We start from the raw sequence: 9,875 nt of genomic DNA on the forward strand, positions 1-9,875 counted from the left end.
TAATTGCCAATTTTTGATATTTTAGATATTTTTATAAATATTTTTGCGGAAGTTGCGTTACTAAATTTTAATTCGGCAGAAAATAATTTATTTTTGCTATCATTTATAAACATAAATGCATAATTATCAGATTTTCATGCTTTATTAATTTCTATATTCTGAAGGTTAAAATTTCTTCAAAACACATTCATTATCAGAGAACCAAAATAATAGTTTTTTTTTTCACTGGAAAATTTTTGTAAGACGAGTAGTAGTTGCTTGCCACATAGAAGGAAGAAAGAAACAAACTTCGTTAACATTTAAAATTTGTACATACACATTTCTCTTCAATATTTTATTAGCATTTAATTCAAAATATTAAAACAGCTAATTACGAGTTATCTAGAATTGTATATTTTCCATTTCAATTGCTTCAATTTTTAACAATTTTAGCTAATCTAAGTTCGTTAAACGAAATCCTGTGGTCAAACATTTGTTATTCTAATGTTTGACCAAAATGTCACAAAATGTTATAAGCCCCAATAAAAAAAATGTCCAAAAACAGGAATGCGATGCATTGGGTATTTTAGATGAAATAAATGGATTTTATTAATTACTAGCCGCCTAAGGCGGCCAGCTGTCCGCCACGCTAAAGGTTTCCACAAATAAAGTTTTTTAAAACATAGCAGGAAATCTGAAGATTAGTGGACAATTAAAGTGTTTCTGTCCTGCAATTTTGTCTTCATATCCAGTTCTGCTGCAGATGTGTTATAGCTCTTGAGGATGTTTGAAGATGTAACTTTGCTATGGTAACCTAACCTATAATATAACTATCAGGTGGAGACTTGTTTTTTTTTCTTAAAAAAAGGTATGGTAACCTTCTTAATTTCTAATTCTATATCGTTACAAAAATTAACGTCGGGTAGACTATATTTGAGGGTGCCCCTTGATTCTCGCCAAGTTGTGATCGCGGTTGATCGCCAAGCTGGGCAATGTTGAAACCCAATCGTGATTCTCAACGGTTCAGATTTTAGCGTTATTAATGTTCAACGGTATAAGTAATTTCAGAGGTCCATTAGTTCTTCGTTAGATACCGGCTGGTAAGGTTACTTTTACTTCTGGTCAATAAGATCGAAGGTATGTGGGCAGTCATAAAAAGGGACTTTATAAAAAAATGTCATCACCAGTTCGGTACCACAACCGCCATTTTCGATTCATATTTCGCCGAATTTATGTGACGATGGAGGTACACAGATTCTATTCACGATAAATTTAGACAGTATCTAACTGTTATTAGATAATTCTGTGCACCTAAATCTGAGTATATTCAAGCTTAATGAAGAAGTGAGTTTTTTTTTTTTTCCTTTTCTTTCTGCACCTACTCCATTAATTTTTGCTTCGATTCAAAATCCTTTTTATTGGATTTATTAATTTTGCTTATATTGGGTTCATTGCAAGCTTTATCCGATGTTTTGTTGAAATTTTCCAATGTTTTTTGAAATATCATTATGTTTTGGCCGTTATTTCTGTTACCACGGTGTTCCGCGCAAACAGGAATAGCGCCAAACATAAGTCACCAATTTCGCCAAGGGGCATCCTCAAGTATAATTTTCCCTTATCGTCTTCGCTAAAGAAAAAAAAAAGAGCGTGGAAAGAAGAAGAAAAACTTATTATAACAATTATGAACAGCGATATATATATCAAAGCGTAGCGTTCAATTTACGTATCTAATATGTTGCCACATTTTTAGTACAGAAGTTAAAGTTTTATCCACTTTGATAAATGTAAACTAATGCGAACCTTACAATTAAATTATTAATTCCTTCGTATATTATTGGTTTAAGTTGTCGAAAATTAATATTTCAATTGTAAGGTTCGCATTAGCATTCATTTATAAGAGTGGAGAAAAGTATATGCATTTTTTAATAGTTTCTTGAATATGGCTCTTTGAAGACGAAAAAGCATAGATTTTCTTACAAAATGACTGATAACTAAGAAACTAATCCAAATTTTTGAAAAAGAAAAAAAATACTTCTTCATTATGTCAAAACACAATTATGTGCCGAGTTTCGTGCCTGGGCGAGGCTTCTGGGACGATATATTGTGATTACAGACACACACACACACACACACAGCCGCTTTTATTATTATGTATAGATAATTTGCTAATGGAGAAAAAAAATTTTGAATTGTAAGGTATAAACACTTTCATATATTCAAATTATACAGATATTTTTTAAACCTAAGTCTAGATTTTCAATCATTTAATCAATTAAAGATCATTTAATCAATTAAAAAAATCTTAAAAACTAATTTTAAAAATAAGATGTAGAATAGTATCGAAATAACATCCCATTTCCTGATTAAATCGCCTAATTGCAGTACTTCATATAATGCGTCATACGAGTTAACATATAACTGTTAACCTAATAAAAGGGATTATCATTTATAACAGTGAAATTAAGAAAAGTCCAAGAATTTTGTTGATATAAATAATTTAAGAGTAAATTTTCTCTAATTTGATATTTTTTCTTTACTTTAAATTATGTGTTTCAGTTTTAAAATATACTTCTTATCGTCTTTATAAGTAATCTGGTAACAGATTCATTAAAACGTCGTTTTCCCACAATCACGCTATTGCTTTTTGATGAAAAAGCAAAGATATTTTTCTTCATAAAAGTGCATATTTTGGTCAAAATAGGCATATTCCACCAAGGTTACAGTTAACTGTTATATATATTTTTTAAGATATATCTTGAGATACCAAAGCGCTTTGCAGAATAAAAATTCAACGAACCATTCAAAAGTTATAAGAATGATTCTTTTTTTTCTTTCTAAATGTACGTACACATTATGTACAAAGCACCAAAAAATAATAAATAGATAAATAAATGGACCACCTTCAATAACTTTTGATCTAATAATAAAATTTTATAAGTTTTACAGCTGCCACAGGGAGTGAAAATATAGTTGAAAAGTTCTGAAAAAATTCACAAGTAATATTTCATTCAATGCACAACTTTTGATAAGGTAATTAATTTTAAAAAGCTTCTTTTTCAAATTTTCTTTTTTTTTTTTAAATATTTCAAATTTTTAAAACTATTGCGGAGAATGAAGATAGTGCATGAAAATTCTGAAGAAATTCATGAGTGATATACTAAGCCATACGCAACTTTTGAGAGGCAGTACGATAATATGCAATCATTATTACCAGTAAACATATGTCCTGATTAGTTTTAATCATGATTACATGTAATCATATATAAATATATATATATATATATATATTATGATTACATCCAATATGAAATCGCTTGTTGTTATGACTTAGATTAATCGCGACCACACGTATTCAAAATTCATGATTACTTGTAATCATGTTTGCAAGCAAATAATTATATAGTAGTAACTTTATGTAAACATATTCAGCCATTAGCGATTGACGTAATCGACGCCCACAACTGCAGGAAATCTTTGAGCATTTCTAATTTGGCGCAATTAGGGTCACTCGAAATATTAGACTCTGAATGTCTTTTAGTACTAGAATTGATTAAAACAGTGATCGCCATCAGAGATACTTTGAAGTATGTTGGGGGAGCTTAAAAATAAGCAGTGAGAAATTTCACCATAAGTTTTAAATGTGGTGAAGTGAATCAGGTTATCAATTGAATACGAAAGTTTCATTATGGTTCATTCATGAATAGTTCTTAAATTGGAGTTTAAAATATTAGAACATTATCGCATTGATCTTAATATGGTATCTAACAAATCCTAATTAATTTTTTTTTTAGTTACGGGCACAATAATAGGGTTTTTAAACCTCTTTAATTAAATTTAACGTAAAAAATAGCTCTTGGTCGTTTTTTTTCTTCCTTTTACAATAAATATTTTTCAACAGTTTACGTTTTCAAACAATTTTTCATCTTTCTAAAAAATATTTTGGAACTGAAATACGTAAATAAGATTAAATATCAAAAAAATAATAAATCGAAAGATTTCTGACTAATTCTTTTTAACATTTGCTTCGTAAGCGTTTCAAGAGAGCTTTTTTTTTTTTTTTTTTATGGAAAATATAGTCTAACCACCAATAAAATGTAGATACTATTAAATATTTTCAGTAAGTTAAATAAAATGAACATGCAAAAGATCATATCAAATTTTAATGCATCAATGAAAATAAATAAATAAAAAATTTTCAAAGCAAAATTATTTTAAAACAAATGTAATTATCAGGAAATTTTTTATTTATTTACTAATTAATAAATAAAATTTTTTTGAAAAAACTACATAGGAATTTAATATGATATATGCGATACATTTTCTTTGTTTTTTGCTCAGAAGAAATAACAGGATTTTTGTAATTGCCTTCTATAGGATATGCCGGATGATCTGTAAAGATTCATTAAGAAAATTAAGACAAAAATATTTACACATTGGGGATAAAAATAAATAGTTGAACGAGGGAAAAATCCAAAACTTGATAGAAATACTAAAAATTGCAACCTGTACAGTTTCCCAAAACCTGTTTTATTGTCTGTTGAAATGTAAAGGTTTTTTTTAAAATGGTCGATCTATTCCTCTGTTGCCTTTATTATGAACTATTAGATTGCTATTGAGTTTGTTTGTTTCTTTCGCTTGACTTTTATTGTGTAACACTTAAGGTGATTCCTTCATTCATTCTTACTAAGCATTTTAAAAATATGTATTAAAGTAAGTGAGCCTTATACATTAATTGTAACTTACTAGTCATAAAATAGCTTACGAGTTCCTCAAAAAACAACAAATCCCTGCATTTGTATATGCGCAATTTTATAAAATTTTACATTTTATTTTTAAATCTATTTTACTTAATTTTAAGTTGCTTTTTGGTTTAATTTCTTTAAGCTTAACTAATTAACTGACAGAAGTGATAATCGGGTATTATGGTATCATTATCGAACGTAATTGAAGCATACAGCAAGAAAATATACAGCAGGGACAATTCCCAAACTCAGATTTGCGCTAGTGTCTTTTCATTTTCTTATATATATATATATATTTATAATAAAACTGTTACTTTCCATTTATTCGGTTCTCCATTCTGATTTTTATGTAAATACTTTTGAATTTTACCATAATCCCAGCTGAATTTTTTAAATTTAAGAGAAGTGACCAAAAGAAGGAGTAACCAACAAATCTGTCTTAATATGCCTGTATTGACGAAATGTCAATCAAGGTAAGCATTGAAAAAAACATTTTCTTTCGTTAGAGACTTAATATTTGACGTTTGCCAAACTTTAAATGTTTTATCATTTTTTATGTGTCATTTAACCTGAGCAATATCAAATAAATGTCAATATTCTTTCAATATTTTATTTGATTATGAAATATGTAAAGGCTATTTTTTTAATACCGAAGCCTTTGAACTATATTGTTAAAGCTAATTTCTAACAGTTTGCAATACTATTTAATTTGACATTGGTAATTTAAAAAAAAAACTTCCACATAGTTTTTGTTTTGCAATTTCAAGGTGGAAACTAATGGATTATCGAAGTCTCTCCATTGTTGAATGTCTGTTTATTGCAGTTTTTGTGTGTTTATGATACTACGAGAATATTCTGTACGCCCTGTAGCAATATTCTGTAACTGTAGCGAGCGTTCTTGTAGCGATAATTCGAACGCACTTTCCATTTCTTTAATCTGAAATTGTACTTTACTTTGTCTGGAACTCCATTAGTCAACCTTTTTATCTTGAATATTCCTTTACTTTCTTACAAATATGAATCTTTGAATAATGTTATATTGAATTGCATTCATCTGTCTTTCATTTGAAATTTTGTGTCATTTCATTTAAAAATGCTTCACTATAAGGTTTCGATACTGGAATTTTTTGAAACACTATTTTGAATGCTAGTTGAAGTATATTGTATCAATTATATGTAAATGTAATAATCATAAATTGCGTTTCAGAAATAAAAGATAAAATGGTGCTGACGATATACGAAAGCATTAATATGGCTATAGATCACTGTAAAAGAATAGGTTCAAAAAAATTCAATGACAGAAATGTTTTGTCCAGACGTCCTTTTAAACGACTCTATTTATTTTAAATGACTGTCAGACGAAAAATTATATTTAAAAAAATTTATTCTTTCATTTATTTGTTGCAACGAAAATGATTCTCATATAAAAGAAATTAGATAGCATAGATCGAATACCTTTTCTCAAATTTCAATTATTACATCTGATAATGAAAGAAAGGAATCTTTTGATCATGTATGAATAGAAATTCAAAGAGAAATAGACAGCACAAATATTTTAGAGACAGATTTTTCAAAACATTTAAAGAGACATGCGACAAAATACCTGTACACTGGGATTTGTGATTCAATATTAAATTTTTTTATCCCATATTTAATGTTCTATATTTTCCGTATTTAATTTCATGCTCTACTTGAATGAAAGAGTTACGAAATAATTCCATCAAACTTACCTTTAAGTGGCATCGAATTTTGTAAACACAGAGGAATCGTCTGCCGCAATAAAGTTGATTAATGCATGACGTCAAACGAGGGATGCATCAGAATCTTTTGCAACTCACAGACTTTTCGTTATCGTTCGAAAAAGAACTATACAAGCAAGGTAATTGCCGAAAAAACAAATGAATTCTGTTTTCAGTCATTTGAACATTCAGCCATCTTCGTGTTACTGAGTCATGATGTGTGGCGGCTAGGAGGAGACCTCTGAGAGCGATCGATATACCTTCTCATGGTTGTTTTCGAACATCACACCGAATGTAAATAAAGACTAACACATTTCCTTTATTTGCGAATAGAAAATATTCCACTGGATGGTGATGTCATTTTCTTCTTTTTGATAAGGATGATGAAGAAGATCAATCGACGGGAGAAAAATAAAGGGTGTGAGTGTGTGTTACCAGCGGTGAAGGATGCCGCATTGGGGCGAGGAAGAGGTGGAGAGGAGAACTCATTGAGCTACATTCGGGGACCGTTCTAAAATTGAATATTTGCGAAGGGGTGATCTTGACCTCGGCGCATATGACACCCATTTCTCTTCCCACACAAAGTCAAACACTTTTTTAATGATACTTAAATTCATGTGTGAGCTATTATGTTATAAATTATGTATAAAATTTATTTCAAAATGTAATACCATCACTTTTAGATCAACACACCATAGTGACTACTGGACTTAATACGTATCATGAAAAAAAAAGAAGGATTTTTTGAAAAAAGTAAGTAAATATAACTAATTATATGGAAATAAGAAACCGTAAACATTCATAAAGATGGCAGTCAACAGTGCCAGACTTTGCAAATTTTCAATTTAAAAAGTTGGACATAATATTTGAAAATATTCATACAAAATATTAGTAAGTGAATGCATACGGGTTAAGTAAGATATAGATAATGAGTTAACTGTAAATATTGTATATTCATTAAGGAAAAATTGCTAAATCTATTAACAAGTTTCTGCAATAACAGTAAACAGAACCGTGGTGACACAGGGAATAAAGCGCTCGCCTCCCAATGAGGTGACCTGGGTTCGAAACCCAGCGATGGATGGTCGATACGAATTCCTCACCCAGCTTGCAACGACCACAGTTCTGACGTAAAATATCCTCAGAGGTAGACGGATCATGGGCTGCCGTCAAGCTAACCGTGGGAGGTTTTCATGATTTTCCTCTCCATGTACCATAAATGAGTGTTGATTCCATCAAACAATCCTCCATGAAAGGAAATTTCTCCCAATACTTGATCCAGGAGTTCTCTTCTGGGTAGGGTTCAAAATTACTAGACTGCGGAGTTCTAGATTAGAAGTCGTAAACTCGAAAATTGGGTCGGCTGTTCAGCGACGGTTATAAAATTAAATAAAATAGTAGTAAACCGAAAAATAGTTGAAAAGGGAGCTACATTGTGAGAATAGATATCGGTCTGTATCAGTGTGTGTGGTATATTGTTTTTCAAAGAATACTTAAGGAAAATAATAGTTTTTAAGATTCTATTTCTTAAATTCATTAACTATTGTGCATTGTTTTAATTTGAAAACACTAACACGGAAGAAAAGATTATTGTAAGCTCTAATATGTATAATCAGTACTGTTTTGCCTCTATTTATTTGGTTAAACATTAGTACTGTTTTGCCTCTATTTATTTAGCTAAATATTAACTGATAATACTGTTTAATGAAATATTTCAGATTAGAAGATTCAGATATTTAAAAATCAAAATTATTTCGTATATAATATAAATCAATGAGATGGATATATTATAATTGAATTGAAGAAGAATATGTGTAAGAAGATCTCATTCAATTAAACTCCTCAATCTGCAATAAAGTAGGGATTTCTTATGAGCAGAGCCGGATTATACCTTTCGTAGGCCCTAGGCATAGCCGTTTTTGGGCCCTCCCCTCCCTCCCCCTCTCCACCCCTCTTTTCAAAATATACGCTAAAACTTTCTTGCATATTTTTTTTTACATTTCGATTAATATGGATTTTAATTTACAAATTTGTTTATCGAACTTTATCTGCAATACCGACATACTGCCGATATTGCAGTTGATATCGATAATACCATTATGATTATACCAACATAAATCTGCACAAGAAATGTTGAAGGCTCAAATTAAAGATAAACTTGTGAATACTTTTCCTAACGTTCACATTGCATTAAGAATATATTTGTCGATTCTTGGATCAAATGCAGAAGGAGAAAGATCTTTCTCCTGATTAAAATTGATAAAAAATTATTTGCGTTCAACAATGAATCAAGATCGTTTGGCATCGCTCGCACTTATGTCTATTGAATACGACATTTTGCGTAGTTTGGAATTCGACAGCATAATACAAGATTTCGTTGAATCTAAAAATCGCAAAAAAAGTAATATATTAGATCATAAGATTCTGCAAAATAATTTATTACCGAAAAATATTATATTTTTATTTGTATCCTTATAATTTTGTGCGAAATACACTTGTTGTTTTTAAAGCTAAATTATTTTTGTCAACAAATTTTTTTCTCCCAAGTTTTTCGTAGGCCCCTGAATTTCGTAGGCCCTAGGCACGTGCCTAGTGTGCCTATAGGTTAATCCGGTCCTGCTTATGAGTATTAATTTATCAGGATAATAAAAATCTAATGATTCGAGAAAGAAAGAAAATAATCCATATCATATCCTATATATTATAAATATCCAACTATAATAATTCAGAAATGCATTCTAACATATTAATGAACTCATTCCAAATAATTTAAAATTAGTGCAATAATTAAAAACAAAATGTTTCTAGCCTTAAGCTTTTTAAATGTAAATATGTTATTTCCAATTTATTCAAAATAATCCATCTTCTTTGAAGAGACTATCATTTTTGACAGTATCTTTTAAGTTTATATTTTAAGCAAAGCTCTTTCCAATCTTATTGAAATTCGATTTTGAATTTTCAGTTTGAAAGGGAAACATTAAGCAATGGGGAACATTAAGCCTAATCACTCCTTGGAGTGCGTGATGAAATTGGTCGGGGTTGTAATGGCATTTGAATTCCAATGGGGGGGGGGGGGATTAAGTTTTTTTTATTTTTTATTAATTAGTACTTGATATTATGATTCGAGCTAGCCTTTTCTTCGCTACTTTCGACTAATTTCTGCCTTTGACGTAAATATGGTTACAAAGGTTTCCATGCTTATGCTAGGGTTAATGAAAGTAATTACACAGGAATTGTACCTAGTGAGTTATAAGCTAATATTCAACCGAACCGATAATTAAACACCAGACTAACAGTTGTAATCGCGAGAATGAGACTTTCTTTTCGACGGAGATCGTATCAGATAGGGCAGCCGCAATCGATGTGACGAATCACGATGATAACAGACACTGACTGCTTTGCTGTGACGCACTGT

The 9,875-nt window shown here is 30.1% G+C and overlaps 1 protein-coding gene across 2 annotated transcripts in view; it reads right to left on the reverse strand.

Annotated features, from left to right (window-relative positions):
* LOC107438644 (uncharacterized) overlaps positions 1 to 6,947 on the reverse strand; it is a 60,672-nt gene extending 53,725 nt beyond the window's left edge. The window contains exon 1 of one of the 2 annotated variants that reach the window (XM_043043783.3): positions 6,452 to 6,947. The gene's annotated coding sequence lies outside the window, so the exon portion shown is untranslated. The remainder of the gene's footprint in view (positions 1 to 6,451) is intronic. The other variant, XM_043043782.3, reaches the window with a different exon arrangement.
* Positions 6,948 to 9,875: the final 2,928 nt, after the last annotated feature.

The sequence above is a fragment of the Parasteatoda tepidariorum genome, chromosome 3 (assembly GCF_982258835.1).
Source record: "Parasteatoda tepidariorum strain Cologne lab strain chromosome 3, Ptep-v5.0, whole genome shotgun sequence".
Classification (NCBI taxonomy): domain Eukaryota; kingdom Metazoa; phylum Arthropoda; class Arachnida; order Araneae; family Theridiidae; genus Parasteatoda; species Parasteatoda tepidariorum.